This window comes from Rhyacophila brunnea, unplaced genomic scaffold (assembly GCF_057557595.1).
Source record: "Rhyacophila brunnea isolate RB1 unplaced genomic scaffold, BYU_Rbru_1.0 scaffold_22, whole genome shotgun sequence".
In the NCBI taxonomy this organism is placed as follows: Eukaryota; Metazoa; Arthropoda; class Insecta; order Trichoptera; family Rhyacophilidae; genus Rhyacophila; species Rhyacophila brunnea.
The window spans coordinates 30,242,442-30,262,485 of NW_028232882.1; the positions used below are offsets into that span (position 1 = coordinate 30,242,442).

Consider the following 20,044-nt stretch of genomic DNA (forward strand, 5'->3'; position numbering starts at 1 on the left):
TGAACTTGTAAAAAAAATCACAAGCAATTTTCTTCATATCTTTAAATATTTTATAAACTGTGCTTCAGTGCTTTATTCGATACATATCTATCAATTGAAGGGTTCCATGAGTTAACAGAACATGAATAAATAGAACATGAAGACACAGAACTTTACTATGATATTTTAGGAATTGTCATATTTCTATATGTTGTACTTATAGATTTTTAATAACACAGGTTTTCAATACACCGTAAAAAAAATCAAATTATGTAATTTGTGCACTCCTAATCTAAGGAAATCCTCAATTAAACGGGACTCAACTCGGTGTTGCCGGCAAGCTAGGTAGGTATATCTAGGTACAACGAAATAATGAGTTTAAGGGGGAGACGCATGCCAGCAGAGAACCTAGCGGAAATATACGAAGCTTGCAATTTGAGATTTTTTTTTGATAATTTACAATTTCAACTGTATTATTTAATAAATGTGTATCCGAAAACATTAAAAAGATTTTTTAGTTTTTTTTAAACTTAAAGATAAACTTACAATTGTAAAAAAATATAATAAAATGTGAATTCGTTGCTTATTATTGCATTATATTTTATGGTCATAATAATCATTAAAATTTAGTTTATTAAGTTTTAGATTTTATGTGGTGTAGATTTTTGACTAATTCATCGTTTTAATATTTTTTATATATATTTTAAAAAACATCGATTTAAAAAAAATATAAATGTGTATAACTTGAAATCCTTTTTATTTATATCAAATTTTATTTTAGGCATGGTCACAATATTGAAGCTCGAGTAATAATAAATATGGCCATAAAATATAATGTAATAATAAGATTTGACCCTGCAACGAATTCACATTTTGTTACATTTTTTTACAATTGCCAGTTTATCTTTAAATTTAAAAAAAAAATAAAAAATCTTTTTAGTGTTTTCAGATACATATTTATTAATTACTACAGTTGAAATTGTAAATTATCAAAAAAAATCTCAAATTGCAAGCTTCGTATTTTTCCGTTAGGTGCCAGTTTTCGCCTCTGATAGTATAAGCATCCCCCTTAATAATTCTGTGGAGTTGTGCATGATTATCAAAATCAGCAGATAAATTGAGGTTTTTACACTGAATTGCCAACATGCAGAGATTATAATATAATATACCTATTTCTTTTATAAACTTAAGTTTTATAATTATTTAATTAATAAATATATACTTACGACAAAAATGAATGTTTTATTTTTCCACTGGCTGTTCTGTTTTGTCAGGTTACTAATCCGGAAACAGACTAAAAATAATTATAAAGTAAACTACTGCTTGTGGAATAGCACCGTAGGCGACTTTTTTCTATTAGAGCAAATTTGTGGTGTATGTGTATCTCACTTAACTGGTCAGCCCACCATGCCGGGCCCCAGGCTAGAGCTCAATCACCCCCCCTTGCCATGGCAACTCGTGTACAACGCATGACCTGCATACCCCCGCGGGACGTCACTGTGCACAATAGTATTGCAGCACGCGACTGGGGAAGCGCTGCTCTAGAAAAGGTGCCTGTATTTCCTGTAACACATAATTATTTGCACTGTTTATGACTCAAGCCATGACACAAGTGACATAATGATAAAATAAACCGTAAAATAGACATTAAATTTGTACTTGGCACAATTCTGACGATTAAAATAAACGGTTTACACAATAGAACATGTCCTCAAAGGAAAATCGTGATTTCTCAAAAACTGCAAAATTAATAATCGCCATTTTGAAGTTTGCGATGAGCAGATAAGTGATAAAAATAACTTGAACATATTATAATTGCCGCGAAATTTTTCATGAGACAGTGGCGTGTTGTGAAAAGTGTTTTGATTCGATTTAAAACAATACTTACACAATATTATACAATAATTTTAATAGTAAGTACCTAAGTACTGGTATATTCTATAATAATTGTCGGCATGATTTATGACATTACAACCCCAAACAGATACAAATAGGCCAGGGAGTAGTGCGAGCCCATCTAAAAGATTTAAATTGAAGGACGATAACTGTTGTCCATGTGACGGCTACACATTTCAAACTGTGTGGCATGTCATCAGCGACTGCCTTATACTAGAAAAGGAACGATGGACTCTCAGAACTCTATGTAATTATCAAAACCATAAAATTGACCTCCAAAAACCTTGCAAAATACTAAACAACAAAACAACTCAAGATCACTGCACAAATTATTTAATTCTGGCCATAAAGAAAAATTAAACATATAAATGGAGGGACATAATTAACTGCCCATCAATGTAAATAACCCTCCCAACCACCTTGTACGAAAACGCAAGGGCATACTTCATCCTGGACGATCCAGCGCCGACACTCTCCAGTTGCTTTGACGGAGCATTCTTAAATACCATGTGGCGCATTCTAGCCATTTAATCCTACGGCATTCTATGCTATTTAATCTTTTCGTCCCCATAAAGTGTGTACAGCTCCTCATTATACTTTGACCTCTAACTATTGCTTTAAATATCATTGAGAAGGCGGACAATACGTCAAATGATGCTGGATGTGGCGTAGAATCCTGGCAGCGAAATTCGGATGATTCCACCAAGGGCAGACACTCATATTGGTTCTTCTCCTGTCTGAGACATTCCCAGGCGTATACAACAGGTGATGCTTCACATCCAAACTTCGAGCCTCGTGATACGCTCGATTAAGACCGAGTGTGGTACAGGGCGGGTTGGTTTGGTTGAAAGTTGATACTGTCACACCCATGATTATTGGACCTCTCCCGATAGATGAAATTAATTATTAGGTATAACCATGTCACCTGACCTCCTAGTCAACAATGGTCGTACGTACGTCCAAAATTCCTTGATTAACTGTCAAAATATTCAACATGTACTTAGCACGCAAGAATTGTATCTAATTATAATAATAGTATGTCAGAGAAGAATGTGATTTGCCGAATAAAAGAGACGAAAGCCAAATGAATTTAATAATAAGGAGTATGTAAGGGAAGGATGGCAACACTGTTCGATAGAAAAAAGAGGGTAGAGGGTCGCCATTGAAAGAGGCAATATCGGCCCCACGACTCGGAGAGTAAAAAGAAACGACATTACCACGCATGGACGTGAAAAATTAGTTAGATAAACGGATATAGAGAATTAAGTTAAAAGTTAAAGCTAATTAGAGATTAAGCAGTAATATTAAGTGACGGAAATGTGTAAGAATAATATTGTGAAGGTGTGTCGATATAGCCAAAATATAAAAAAAAAGTTCTCTGAACGAAACAATCAAGACTTTTTCATTTTACTGCTACCTATTTCTATTTATTATTTAATTTTTGTGAATCCCGGGTCTTACCAACATCCCGAGCTAGCCACAGGACCCGGGATATCTCAATACCTACTGCAATTCTTTTTCATACCAGCTCTTTGCAGATCTTCAATAATATTATTATCTACCTAAAAATAGTCGAGACAAGGAATAGAATAATTTTATTATATCGTTCATATCCACCAGTTAATAAATGCACTTACACACAGATAAAAATAATTTGATTCCTGACCCAATGATCCTGCGAGCCCACGTCTTTATGAATTCTCGTCTCCCAATCGAATCTAATTCAATTAATAATTCGTTTACATACATGAAACAGATGTTTGAAATCCAAGACAATGACATATTGTGTAGACATTTTCTTTGTGGTATAAAAAGTAAACTACAGTGAAACGAAAATTAACGTAACATTCGATAATAGGTACTTATCGTTTAAGCAAACATTTAAGAGGCCAATTTCCAACTATAGGTGCGACGAAATTTCGGACTGGCTGCCAATCGGAGAGCGAAAGTTGAGCTGTGAACACGTCAATTTGTTTTGTGATGGCGTCGGGGGAATCAATTCTTAAATCGTGTAAAGATGACTAAAAAACGTTATCCATTTACTTGAAAAAGAAAACATGTCAATGAATATATTATTATTATTACTAATATAAAAAAATGGACGCATGTTGAATTTTTATGACAAATTATGTTTTGTTCTGCACGCGTCGTTTGCACAATCTTCGCGTCGCGCAGTCACGATCGTTTTAGACCGTGCCCCAGCTGAAGTATAGCCTTAATGTTTAAAACAAAATACAGCAGAACCTCGATATAACAGACTTTGGATATAACAGACAAAATATATGGTCAAATGTGAAAATTCTTATGAACATACTAGAAGGTTTGTTTATGGCTGTGCGGCAGACGGGTGAGTTTAGATGTGAGAGCCGTCTTAATGATAATGTCGACATATTATTGTACCTAAATGTATCTTAGAAATCGGTACCATCCGTTGTTTGTTTTTTCCCACGGTGCATAACTAACCTTCTATTGGTAATGGCAATTGGTAATGCAATAACTCTCAACCGCTTCAGATATTAATATATTCGACTTGTGCGAGTCGAGCTTACGTGGGAGTTGTTTTATAAACCAGAGCATTGGAGCAGACCCTTTTTGAGTTGCTCCGCTTCGGGACCTATTACTTGCTCTGGCTCCGCTCCGGGTAAAAAGATTTAATAAGTATTATATGTATACAAATGTTGAAAAAATAAGTAGTTTTTAAATAATCGTCATTTTCATTATTAAGTAATTCTATTAAACAAAATATATCGACAGCAAATCGTCTCTCATTATTTGCCTATTTTATCAAAAAAGTGAGGTAATTTATCACTCCGCAGTGTTGCCATATTTCAAATAATTCCAGTGTTGCAAAGTGTCAAAATATACTATTTTCATTGGATGAAAGGAAATTAGGACGAAAATTTAATAATAAAAAAAACATCCGGAGCAGTGGAGCACTACAAATTTTCGGTGCTCCAGCTCCGCTCTTGCTCCGGGTAAAATCCCATGCTCCAGTGCTCCATGCTCCTGCTCCGAGCTCCGCTCCAACGCTCTGTTATAAATTCTTAAAAAAGCTCTGCAAGGTCCTAAAAATATTGTTACAAGGCTATTTATTGATACCAAATAATGCAATAAATGCCTAAACTCCCAATCAATAATCCTGTAATCGACAGAATTGGGAAGAAACGTATATCTAACTCGTGTGTTCTTGGTAACTTATAAATTAAACGAAATGATCGTTGGATGCCAGACCAGGACTAACTGTAAGGGGAGTAGATACTACTTGTTATTTGTTTAATCAACTACCCCCGTTATTATTTTATATTCAGACGGTTACTTTTGTATGTGACATGTGATATTGTATGGGCAGTGTTGATGGAAAACACGCGTTGGTATTTATATCGTTTTGTCTTTTATTTATATGACACAAATACACGAATGGTGTTACACGGCGGATAGCATGAAGTAAGTTATATTCAACTATGTTTTAGGTGTAAAGGTTTATCATGATCCTCTTAACTTGATAATTTCGAAAAGGACTGTGTGCCCTTGTAACCTATGCATTATATTGAAGGTCTCTAGACAACTGTCATTTCCGACTCGCCAGTGTCTATGCCCTAAACATAAGCATCGACAATAACGTGTCAGTTTTAGAGTTGGGTAAAACCTCTACAAGACGCACAATGAAACAGTAAGAAAGTAAAATAGGAATAGTAAAAAAATAACCATTGTTTTGCCTTACATCATCAAGTGCTTGATGAGGTGGTCAGTCTAAATACCTATTAGTATCAATCACAACCCCCGTTCGATCAGTCAGTGTCAGTCACTCCGCACAGTATTCTGTTCCACTGAGCTCGGACCTCGGAACAGTATCATAAGTATTGTAGCATAACGCTCTTGTAAAATATTTTTGTACCGACTGTTTACGCTGCAAATAAAACTCGCTCCTCCATCCAATCGGAGCAACCACCAAATCGCGACTTCTCATCTCTCCTCCTGACGACTCTCCATCTCCACCTCCTGGTCATCCCCAATCACAGCGGTCTCGTCACTCAACAACGAGACACCGCAAAAAGTGTAACACTCCTGCATAAACCCGCACATATCATTATTTATGTATAATATACACTAAATTAGTGCTATATTGTATTTTTAATTGTTTCTATTAAAATATTTTTAAAGAAACCAGATTCATAACAACATTCTCCTCCACTGGGTAAGAACGCAAATTGTGTGACAGTTAGTCGGTTACATGACGCAACAAAACCAAAACTAAACAATGGAATAAATTCTCCGGTCAGAAGTTCGGGAAATTGCCTATACTTAAATACCTACTGCTTGAATCAAAGGTTTTTTTCGTGCACCTGACTGTACACTTTAGAGAGCGTTTCACCTGGATACTCCGGCACTCAAAGAATAGATTCCCTTCCATCAGAAGATGCGTACAGCACAGCTATTATGTGTTAATTATGTGATAATTTTCCTTTTCCCATTAAGATGGGCTGTTTCATTTTTTCAAAGATGCTTCTTGCCATGCTCTAAACTCCAGTCATCATGTAGATGACAACCGAAGTATTTTACATGCTCCACCCCTTTCACAGGAATGTCCTCAATTTACATGCGGACATTTTCTACTTCTTGTTAACCAAAGAGCATACAACCGGTTTTTTGCAGATTTTTACTAAATTATACATCTGCAATCGAGATATACCTACGTCTGGTGCCCTATGTTATAACTTGTGTCATGAAGTCACCCGACGACATGACGTAATTGTGACGCAAGCTCAATACACGCATCAAGGCGAGCCGCCCAATGCACACGGCTCACCATAGATAGTATTATGCTGAAACACCTATTTGTGTATGGGGAGAATGAATAACGCCAGTATTAAAGTAGCGTTAATTTCTCGAATGCTATTGACTCACTCCGGTAGTACGTCACAATGATGTCATATGACGCCATGCCGCCGGGCGACTCCAACTCGCAAGTTACAACACAAGGTCCCTGGTCACTGGATGGAGGGCGATCGGGTGCTGGACGTTAAATAAATGATCTGTAAGAAGACTGGAGGCTTTTGAGGCGTGGCTGCATCCATTATCAATGATTTTTTTTTTTAAGATAAGGCAATAAAATCGGAGAATAAAGCGCGCACACGGAAAAATGGTTTTGGGGAGTCCATTTTGAAAAAATATCTATAATTATTGATTTTTGTTTTTAAGGCGGCAGGAGGGGGTTTGGTTAAGAAAACCTGCCAGGTGCCACTCACTTTCACATTTACTCATGCGCAATAACCAATAATTGCATAATCTATACAACGATCCGCATTTCTCCATGCATATAAATATGCACCTGCAATGGATTCCGCATTCCGACGAAATGCTCGATGGATAAAGACGAGTTCCGCAAGGAGACTAAAACTTGAGGGAGAACGACAGCAAGCTTTTGCTGGTGGACGACTGAACAATAGCAACGGAATACAGAGTGTCGTGGAAGTAGAGGATTGAAGAAACCAGGGCTCGATTTGGGCTGTAGCACCATCGAAGAAGAAGATCTAAATGGGGATGACAACTAGAAGACCCTGTGATGTTGTGCCACGAATGATGATAGAACATACAAATAATTTAGTTGTTATAAAAATCAATCCACTATTAACTATTGAATGTTACCGCTAACGTCTTAATAATCTTAATTAGATATTGAGGATGTAGGTAAGTATATAATTTGATAATGTTTTCTGTAATGCAGATAATATATAAAGAATCGTAGGTTATTCGAGGATATGTACGGTTGTTTTATAACCGTGACTTAACACAAAAACGTTGAAAGCTAGGGGCGACAGGTTATATGAAAGTATGGTGAAGCATGCTAGTATGGTGAAAAAGTATGGTGAGGCGATCTGGTAATCAAGTTGCGACAAAATTTCCACGTTAAGATTATATTATATAGGTACGTTATAATGACTAAAATAAACCCTCCGTGATGCCCTGAATTTTTTTTATCGCGTCGCTATTTCTCGTAAGTTGTCGGCTATTGTTGGCCTGCTTCATTCAGTCGTATGAGAAAGCCGATTGTTTGCCCCTCTTTTTATTTAATACCTCTATGGTTGAAAGTTTTCCATGAAGCCTACTTTATTTTACCTACCATTATACGTATATGAAAAAAAAAACTAAATTATAGGAAAAATTTTACACAATCATATTTTTTCCCAAAATTTAGAAATACCTAACTGGTCATATTTTCGTTCGCTATTTCTCAAAAATTGTAATCCTTAACCAAACATGATGAATCTCGATTGATATATAAAATAAATTGAATATTATATTCACGCAACGACACATATTTTTGTCTTCCTATTTTTAGGAATCCCATCAAGTAGTTTTAGAAGATCAAAGTAGCCATTCGCGTTAAACAGGTTGGACATCACTGTATTAAAAATCGATTCAAGTTCTATTCCACATTCCATACTGGGCTTATTTTCAACACACACTAAATTAAACATGAATTTTGCGCTTTCAATTTAAAACTTATTGACCAGATGTGCTATATTCAATTCTTAGAGCACCGGAATGAGTAAAATTCAGTTTCAACGAACCGGTTTCCGTACCGCCAAGCCGTCTTCAATCCAAGCCCTGGAACTGGTCATATGAGCATTTACGTCTTCAATGATTGCAAGAATGGTGATGTTATATTAGGCTGTTTTTTCTATTGGACGCGAAAAACACGCCGGTCGGTCTGTTGAATTGATGTCACAATGTTCTCGGCTTCGGTCTGTTGCCGGAAATCCACGAGCAGTCCATCGCGCGTTTCGAGAGGGACGTGATGCAGAGGTAGTTGATTGGTTTGATCAACCTTTGCAGCGCGATACAGGTGAGGCGTCTCTAATGCGCCGTGAAAACACACAAACGGTAAACTTCAACGTGCGTGCTGGGAGACACAAAAGTCTTGTGTTGTTAAAAAAGGTTATAACCACACATCATCGCTGAGCTGTTAAAACTTCCTAAGCGACAAAATTTAACTTTTACAAAAGAGACAAAAATAAAAACAAACTGAATTTTTGATATCTCTAATTAACATGGGGTCGAAGTCCTATCATCATTTAGTGTTTGTAATCTCCAATGTCATGACTACGTGAATTGGAGGTGTTATGGTGTTATTAAATGAAACAAGTTTTATCGACGGTGTTTTCCAATAATTAATAAAACTATTTTTAATTTGGTGGTATATATAGGTAAATCAATTCACAGTGACACCATAAGCGTTTCGTGGGTGTATTGGAATTGTTTACTACAGTACATTTTTAAATGCTAGTAAACAATATCACTACAACTCCAACGCATCTATTCTATACACAAACTGCTATCGAGGGTAGTTTTTCGTATGTTTGTATCGAATTATTATAATTGTTACAATAAGTTAGCCGAGTAAACAGTCAATCTCGCTCTAAAATTTGCCACAGTCAAGAGAGGTGCTGTTAAAACATAGCACTTATTGTACATTTGCAACGAACTTATTGTAACTTGGATACAAAAATATGAAAAGATACCTTCGATAGCTACAGATAGCGGCCGATAGCAATGTTATGTATAGAATTGCCCATTGTGCCACACTGCACACTAAATTCCAGGTAACTCAGAAATAATGGTAACTGAAATACCTAACGGGTGTGGAGAAGCAGGCAACCGATCCCGAGTGTGGAAGAATACGGGATAAACTTAAATACGTGTGAAGCGTCATACGTCGAATACTGACAACAGCTCTCGGTTCATTTTCGTAGGACACTCGCACATTCAAAACCCTGCGTCAAAATGTAGTGTATTGAAATATAGAATATCAGATTTATATCTATTAATCTGTTCTGTGCTAAATTCCCTACACCTATATATAATATTGTGAGCTTTATTAAATAAACTATATAGACAGAAAATATATAATATATAATAAAACATTTTGACAAAATTTTAGATTTTAACAGGTAAGCAATGATAATAATTATATTGATATTATTATAGTATATCTATCATAAAAAGAACACCATTACCTACTCCGAGAAAATGGTATTATAGTTGTAAATCAGTACACTCTGCCAACATATAAATGGTGCCATAGTTAAAAAAATACAGAACTACAGGGATTTGCATTTGGGGAATATATATTCGCACAATTGAATAGACTGTTTTCACAAAGCGCTGACAGCATTTAAAAAGATGTTCGTCACATCGGAAATGGATGATATTCACAAATCAACTACAACACTCAAATGATCGATTTGCACTAAGGAAAAAGTAGTCTTCACGTATCAATATACTATTGTAACCCAATTAATCGTAAAAGAATATAAACACTATGAAAATTAGGTTTAATGATTTTAAACAATATTTTGGCAAAACATAAGTATGTATTAGGTACCTACTTTCAAATTCAAATAATACTATAAATACCTATTTAAAAAGTGACGTTAATTAAAACTTATGTAATTGTGCCGCAGATGCCGTCATGAGCTTTTTTTACGAATACAGTTTATTCCGTGTAGACAATTATAATAAATACCTTTTTTTGTCGGCGCATAGGCTTTTCGATCTAATAATAATTGTTAATTTAAAATGCTCATAGATTTTGATACTTACTTCATTATCACAAACTAAGATTATATTAGGTAATATTAGGATGGGGTAGGTTAGGTTAGGTTAGGTTAGGTTAGGTTAGGTTAGGTTGGGTTGGGTTAGGTTAGGTCAGGTCAGGTTAGGTTAGGCTAAGTTATATTAGGTTAGGTTACGTTAGAATAGGTTAGGTTAGATTAGGTTTGGTTCAAAAAAGATACTTATAAAATCTCATGACGGCATCTGCGCCACATTTACCAAAATTTATATCGATGAACCGTAAAAGATAAGTATACCTAGGTGGTGTTATTTGGTTGTAGATTTACATCAAATAATATATATACATATTTATATTACTGCGTTAAACATTAATTATATTGACACCTAAGCATCATTTTTGCGATTGCCTTCTAATAAAATTGTATTGTTACAATTATTAGTTTGACATTTGTGAATTTCTACCTTTTCTTTGTGCGATATATTATTTATCGGTGAAAACAATTTTACAAATGTGTGCAGTTGTCAAAATTGAGTGAATTTGTATTTACAATGAGTGATTTATGATTTTTGTTTTGTGAAACAAACTATTTTATGTGATTTCATCTATTTATTTGTGAAATCATTTAATATATGTGAAAACTATTTTCCAAATGTTAAAGTTATTTTTTTTTTGTGAATTTTGATTATTGCATTGTGCGATTAATTCCCACCCTTTGCATTTTGTCATGTTTTTGGTGATGGAAACATAGCGAAAAGTATATATACCTATGATTATTGAATTAATACGCAAATGCATCATGCAAATTAGAACTACATATTAAACAAAGGGTCACAAATTCGAACCTTGGTCTTCATCATGTCTTGCCCCCAGTAGGCTCACCGGCCACGTCTACAATTCTTAATATTGAGGAAAATTCTGCTTACATATTTACATACGTGCAATCTACTCGTTTTGTTTTTCAAGTCGATAGTTATTACAATTTGTTGATACATAAAATATGTATGTAAATTAGCATTATTTGAGAGAAAATATTACATGAACTCACGCTATGGATAACATAGTCGAAGGGTAAAGTCGCAAAGAATATAATATATCTTACGACAGGACACGAAAAGTCATAACTTGTTGAACTGACTATGTGTAAGAGAATTGTATCAAAGTGAAATGAAGAAAAAACTGGAGACTATTTAGTAAGGGACGGAACCCATTGGACGACATCAGGTCACAATCAGGAAGACTCAAAATGTTTAGGCCTTTGGAAACGTTTTTTCCTGTCTTCTCGGAATCGTGGAAATAGCAAGCACGTTTAAAACGAATTGATACACAATAAACTCTTTATTTATTTAAAATAAAATAAAAGAATAATTTCGTAGAAGTATGGAGAAATTACTCAAATCATACTTTTGTCTTGATTCTTTCTATCTACATTTTAATAAAGTAAATCATAATAGTTTTTCACGCCCCGTTAGTCAGGAGTAAAAAATAATAATCTACCTACACACAATAAAAAAATGTTGATTGTAATTACACAGCTATTTCAAAATAATTTTAAATTGTAATCATTGTATCTGTAGATATAGGTACCATCATAAATCGTCAGGTGTTCGAATTTAGAACTAAGCTTATCACCACAGAACAGATAATAAATATAATACCGATAGGCTATATTCAATAGGCCGCATCTTGATGCAGGGTTTTGAATGCATGAGTGTCCTACGAAAATGAAGCACGCATTATGCACGTGCAATAGTGTGTGTGTAATACACCAACATTAAATGAGCGTAAATGCATAAACCGAGAGCAGTTTTCAGTATTCGACGTTAAACGTATTCTTGACACGTGTGTAAGTTTAACCCGGATTCTTCCTTACTCGAATCGGTTACCTGCTATCGCCTTACTCGTTATGTATTTCAGTTCCCATTATTTCTGAGTTCCCTGCTTATCACAGTATAAAAAACTATTGAATGATATATATGTCAAATGTGGCGCCCTCGCTCAGCAGACAACTTATACCGGTGGATCTATATCAGCGGCGAAGGGTGGAAGTAGGCTAGATTCGACATAAATAGTGCACTCTAAACTTTATCAGTCAAACATATTTGTTTTCATTGAACTAAGACTACAATGTGTGGATAGTGTCTGTTAGTTTTTAAAATTCAATTAAACCCTGCCTAATCCAAACCATAGAAGATAATAATAAAAAAAAATATTCATTTATCAATAATATAATTTTTATTGATTGTGGTTTGGTTAAGGCAGGATTTTAAAAATCTATCCCAACACCATTTGTAATAATAATAATCGCATACCTAAACTATTATTTTTTGGTTTAGGCAGGATTTGATTGGATTAAAAAAAACTAATCAGCACGATCTGCAAATCGTATTCTTAATTCAATGGAAACTAATAAGTATGACTGACAAAATTTAGTGTACATTAGTTATATCAAATCTTAACAGCCTACCTCCACCCCTTACTTCTAAACCATACTCAATACTGAATCGAATGGCAAAACTATTAAAAGATAAAACACCTCTTCAGTTAATTATGTATTTGTATGCTTAGTTTTACTGCACAGTGGAATAATATAGAATTGATATGTGGGTAATAATTAAAGAGTTTGGGGTACCTTTTAAATAATAATAATTGTCAATTCATCGGAAAGAAAATATTGTTTTATGTCATTTCATGGAGAAGGCTTCGTTTGATTTTGACATATTTTATAACCTATTAAGTCCGCATGGAAATGAAATGAAAAGCGGCGCATTGCAGCTGACGAGTTTGAGAAGCCTGCTTTGAATGAAATGTTGTTCATTTTTGTTGTGCCGGATAGCTCTTCTAGCTGCCTCGCTTCAAAACTGCCTCTCCGCTTCTAGTACTTTGTTGACATTCCACGCATTAGGTTATACCTATTACCCTATTGGCGCGAACGTACAATTAATACAATCGAAGGTAATTCAAAATAAGACATTTCCACAATGTTCGATATTTAAAAGTTTTCCACAGTTACCAACATATTTCAATGTGTTTGATTATTGTTTTCAACTACTTTTTTGTGCTGTTTACAATGATTGCAATTATTTTATGCCGAGCTTGTTTGTGAAACCTAGCGGTCCCCGCCTTTTTTTGTCGAGTGTTTTGATTCTGTGGCTACATCATCATCGCCCATTATTTTCGTGTAAAAATTTCTGGTTTTAGCAACAATTTTCTCTATTTTGTTATTTTATAATATTAGGATTAAACACAAATAAGGTAAGTAATGAACATTATTAATTATCAGATGCCTATTCATATTTTGCAATAATTATATCCAAATTGCTGTTACCTACAATTTTTGATTGATTTCTCTTTTACTCGTACATGACGTATATCTACATATTTACAAATAATAATACTTTAATCTTTACTGATTTGTTTCGATATATTATTATGCCCCTTTAACATTATGACAGACGAAAATAGTGTTCAATCATTCTTTGGCTTTCGGATTTTTTGCAACAGTTAGTTGACAATATTTTTCGGGCGAAACCGGTCCGTTTCGTAATTAAATTTTTATTATAATCATCATGTAAATGGTTGAAACGAATACCTTACATTATATTTTAATCCAAAACTATTGTAGGTACCTAGATATATTGTACAATATTGTATTTAATTAAAATAATTAAACATTCCCCGTCGTATGCAGATACTTGATAAAGTTTACCACGATAATGAAACGCGTGTCGTAGATATATAAATATCTTTATAGATTATGTCAAGAATACCAAAAAATATAATACTTATCTGTTTTTTAAGGTGAATGAAATGATGTCATTAGGTACCTACAATATAAATTAACTCGACCTCTTTTTTCTAGAAAACTTTATGAACTAAATAAATAATTGGTTATTTTTGCACCGATTTATTTTTAACATTTACTTAGGGTTGCAATCCCGTACGATTTATTGACCAAGTAATAATGGCTGAATAAAAAAACTAACCAACAATATTTCAACAAAAACAAATAAGTATGAACGAAAAAGTGTGCACAATTTTGTCATATTGCCCAAAGTTATTGTGGATTGGTTTAGGCAGAGTTTAATTGATTTTTAAATACTAACCAACACCATCTGTAAGTTGTAGTCTAAGTTCAATAAAGACAAATACGTATGACTAACAAAGTTTAATGTGCACTATTTATGGCCGATCAACAGCCTACCTCTACCCTTCGCTACTGTCCGACAGTAATATTAAGCACTAATTACTTATTATCGTAATAATATTGTAACTTGAAGATTATTTCAAGAATTTCTGAAAATACCCGTATAGAATCATGCGTAGTACCTACTGACGTTTAATTTATTTTCTTAATTTTACGAGATCCATCTACATAACATAATATCTATAAAAATTACTCCTTACCCTAAATTTAGTTTATATACTTCACCTATTATTTAACAATGAGATTATGTTTACATTATATATTAAAGGGTTTTAATTACTTGTTATATCCACCAGTATAAGCAAGGGCGACACATACTGACATTTGACATATTATTATCATTCAATATTTTTTATACAGGGTTGAGCTTAGTTCTAAATTCAAACACTAATGATATGTCTTCATTCTATAGCTGCAATATATCTTTTAATCTGGCAAAGCATAATACTTAATAAAATTGACAAATTCCTAAGTGACACAATATAATATTCACTGCCCTAATTTAAAATGGTGGTGAGTAGGTGTGTATGCAAATTGAACATTATGTAAACAGTAAACGTAGGTATATATTATTATGTAAAGTGTTGTAGACATTTTACAAGATATGTGTTAAATACGCTAATTAAACATTGCGTAACACAAAAATAATAAAGTGCCTGCATATTTTATATTCTTAAATAGTGACACATGACATAGAACCAGCATTATTTTTATACCTAAATAACAGAGAAAATACATCAAATTAGCAAATACAAAAAAAAAACTGTAGCAGTGGCATTTATAATATAACTAGAAAATATTACCAGGTGGCAGTACCACCTGTCAACATTCTCATGCGTCTTCTCCCTATCTCTCCCATACGTTTAGTTTTTGTGGAGTCTCCTGACTACGCCGATCACGCCCTGAACTCGTTTATTTGCCAAACAGCGAGAGTATCATTTTGTTTTCTTTCACGACCTGATTAAAATGAACCCTCCAATATTCCTGCATACACCCTCGGTGGCCGCGCGGCATAAGCGTTGGACTATCACGCTGTGGGTCTCAGGTTCGAATCCTGGGTCTGGCAAGTAGGTACACATATTGTTTTTCAGTTTGTGTGTGAGTCAGGGTATGGACCTAATAGGTTGAGCAAGTGGCTGAATTTCTCGTAAAAAACAAAATCTGTTAATACAAACCTCTACTCTGTGGAGGCCCATATGATCCTGTTAGGATCGGACATGGTCAAAAAAAAAAAAAATTTCCTCACAAATTTAGAATTTGCTTTTATATGCGTATTTTTATTACGTTTTCTGCCTGTCTCGCTCTCTCTTACACATTTCCATATGTTTTCTCTCATGCGTTACAGATAATTATAAGGTACTTAATTTTAATATACATAAAGCCGAATGTTTGGTGTTCGAAAAATTGCTTAAAATAAAATTATCGGAAACTCGTTTTTCAATGGTTTCATTAAAAGATTCTCAACAATATTATATGAAAAAATGCTATAAATTTGATTTTTTTCGCTTCGTTGCATGAACTACATGACATTTTGTTCAATAAATAGTAAATAATTATACTGATGCTTACATCTGTATTAATTGGTCTGGATGTAAATATGAACGAACTACCGGAAGAATGGTGGCTTCCTAGATGTAGTTGAATCGGTATACGATAGGGATTTTTTGAGATCACATTAAAAATGAGAAGATTTGAAAATAAACTAGGGAACTCAGAAATAATGGAAAATGAAATAGGTAACTAACGGGTGTGGAGAAACAGCCAACCGATACCGAGCGTGGAAGAATATGAGATAAACTTAAAAGCGTGTAAAAAATACACTTGTCTATAGTTCTGACAACTGCTTTCGTTTTATGCACTGACGCTCATTTAATATTAGTGTATTGAAGGTTGCAACACACACAATTGCACGTCTATAATGTGTCGTTCATTTTCGTAGAACACTCACACATTCAAAATGCAGTGTAATGAGGGATAGCCTACCGGAATTCTACGTATTATTCTGTTCTGTGAAATGAACCAATAAGTCAAAAGAACTATTTATTAGCTATCGTAAAAATCAGTAAAGATTTAATATATAATTCGGCCATACTTTCCGTAATGAGAAATATAATTTACAGTCTAACTTGGTTATTATCAGGAAGATGGAACCGACTTAATTTGCTCGTTATATCAGAGAATTGGTATTTTAAAATGAGTCACAACACAAAAAAGGCGAAAATAAAAAATCTGAAAGCCATCGTAAAAATCACCGAAACAAGCATGGCATTCATAGACTACAAAAGAAGTTGTTTATTGTACCTACTGACTACACAAACATTGGATTTTTTACTTATTTCAACCATATGCGTGGATACTTTTTCAATATTGTCGGCGAAAACACCAATTAGGTAGGTACTTAGACACCGTAATCCGATTCCGGCGGCATCCTGTCCGGTCGGATTTTATTGCTTAGGGCGAAATGCTTTTAAACGATCGAGATTTTAGCTCGGTATAACCGATAAGTAGCTCGTTATAAAAGTGAATAAATGTATGGTGAAAATCATAAACTAAAATGTCAACGAACGTTACATCCGAGACCTCGCTTTATCCGTGATCGTAATAACCGAGTGCGACTGTACTTGCTTCAACCATTGCCGACTCAAGTAGAAAACCGATACATTCACAACGACTGGTCCTACTTTTTCCGCCCCTCCCGTTGTTGTCTATGGATGACCTGTCATATACTGACGCATCTGTCGTGTTCACACATGGAATGGTTTGATTTGGATAGATGAGTTACATGATAAATAATACACTAGCATTAACACACATTCTACAATAATGTAATGCATAGATCAATGCCACATATTTTTTGGAAATCGATATTACCACCGGTTTTTGTGTGAAGGACTAGTCTGACTTTGACAGCTGATGAATAACAGGAATGTATATTATTTATAAATAACACTGACAGTTAATATAGGTAGTTGATTTGAGATTTTTTTATAATTCAATTTGAAACGAGAAAGGGCGAATCAATACGTCAAGCAATCTGTGATCTGATTTTGACAGCTGAACAGTGGACCAATCGTTGCTTGTGCAAAAAGATATGCTCAGGCTTTATTAATCCAAAGATGGCGCTGCTTCGACACATAATGCATTAAAAGGTCAAGAATTACCTCCAAATGTGGCTTAATGTACATGACGATTGTGATCTGATTCGACTGGTCCTGGATGGTAAAATTAGACGTACGCAATAATATGATCGCCACTCTCCAATAAAACATGAGTTTATATTCGTTTTGCAATCTTGACTAATTAAACAATTCATAGGCTATGTCGGAATATCTATATTAATCCAAACAATATTAAAGATATAAATAGGTATAGCCATTGAGTCAAAGTTTGATTACGTAATCTTACGTTTGCAAAAAAATAAAAATAAAACATGTTTTATAATATGAGCACAACAACATAACATCATACAGAATTAATTGTACCTACCTTTGTATCTGAGAGCTGTTTTTTTTAATAAAAACAGGTGCATAACTGTACTGAATTTTCATATGCGGTGGATTCTAATGGGGGTCACGATATGTTTTCCAGGGGGTTGCTAACCAAATAGTAAACTGAAATAATTACAAGATAGAAAGAACTTTTTATATACTTACCACGTTTTTAAATTTTCTGTTGAATCATATAAACTTGACAATTCTATGTAAGTACCTATTAATAAATACTTTTTTTTGTACTTGATAGAACAGTGAATAAATAATATAGAATACAGAAATGTCATTTGGACATTTCACAATGATTTCCATAGTAACGCACGTATATAATAATAATTTAGTTGCTAGGAGCCCCTTACCAACCAACAATAAAAACTTTCCATACATAACAGAATTAACTGAAAATGAATTCAATTCTGCTTAAAGATGGCCAAGAGTATTAAAAGAATGCATTGTCGTCGTGTTCTGATATATTCTAAAAGTTTCAAATGTCTAGCTAGTCGGGAAGTTGGTTAAAAATCTTGGACAAACAAGAAAAAATTTGTACTGGACACACAAGAAAAAATCTGTACTGGACAAACAAGAATACGGGCTAATAAAAACGTGGTAAAATGGTGCAAAATCCACAAACAAAATTCATTTTTTAATCGTTGTCTCTGATGTTTGAATAAGATACGTTCGAATATATATTTTTTTCGGGTGAAATTTCATATTTTTTACAACGTTTTTATTAGCTCGTATTCTTGTTTGTCCGGTGATTGTTTGTCCAGTACAAAACTTGCAATCGATGTTTAAGTAATTTCCCGACTAGCTAGACATTTGAAACATTTAGAATATATCAGAACACGATGCCAATGCATTCTTTTAATACTTTTAGCCGTCTTTAAGCAGAATTGAATTCATTTTCAGTTAATTCTATTTTGTATGGAAAGTTATTTCAGAAAAATCCGTAAAACGTAAAAGACTATTATTGGTTGCTAAGAGGGTGGTCCTAGCAACTAAATTATTAATATATACGTGCGTTACTATGGAAATCAAAATGACATTCAGTATTCAATATTTGTTTGTTTGTTTCTTTGTTTTTTATTTACTTCATAGCAAGTTAAAGTTTGAGCATATTGAGCATGATAATTCAACAGATAATTTAAAAACATTGTATATGAAAAGTTCTTTTTATCTTGTAATTATTTTTTATTAGCTCGTATTCTTGTTCGTTCCCTAGAGACTTTTTCTTGTTTGTCCAAGATTGTTAACTAACTTCCCGACTAGCTAGACATTTGAAACTTTTAGATCATAACACGACGACAGTGCATTCTTTTAATACTTTTTGGCCATCTTTAAGCAGAATTGTATTCATTTGAGTCAATTCTGTTTTGTATGTTTCGGAAAAAATTCGTTAAAAGTAATATTTACTACTCACTATTATTGGTTGCTAAGTGGCAACTAAATTATTAATATATACGTGCTTTACTATGGAAATCAATATGAAATGTCAAAATGACATTTCTGTATTCTATAATATTTATTCAGTATTTCTATCAAGTACAATAAAAAGTTTTTATTAATATCGTACATAGAATTGTCAAGTTTATATGATTCAACGGAAAATTTGAAAACGTGGTATATAAAAAGTTCTTTTTATCTTGTAATTTTTCATTTTTATTTTGTTTAAAATGTGTGTAATATATTATTATGTATCACTCAGGAAATCAACACCCGATTAACCTTGCCGACCGAAAAATAAAATAATTAGGCTAGAATAGAATGTTTCTGTTTAATACAAAATATTGACAACTAAAAATAAGTCTTCAATAGATTAGAAAAAAATGTCATGTTTGACAGTTAGTAAACAAACAGAGAAATAGTAAAGTGAAATCAAAGGCGATGTTAGATAAT

The 20,044-nt window shown here is 33.7% G+C and overlaps 1 protein-coding gene across 1 annotated transcript in view; it reads left to right on the top strand.

Annotated features, from left to right (window-relative positions):
- The first annotated feature begins 13,327 nt into the window (after positions 1 to 13,327).
- The window catches only part of LOC147070329 (multiple inositol polyphosphate phosphatase 1-like), a 40,104-nt gene continuing 33,387 nt past the window's right edge, over positions 13,328 to 20,044 (top strand). Inside the window, exon 1 of the mRNA XM_085949420.1 lies at positions 13,328 to 13,405. The gene's annotated coding sequence lies outside the window, so the exon portion shown is untranslated. The remainder of the gene's footprint in view (positions 13,406 to 20,044) is intronic.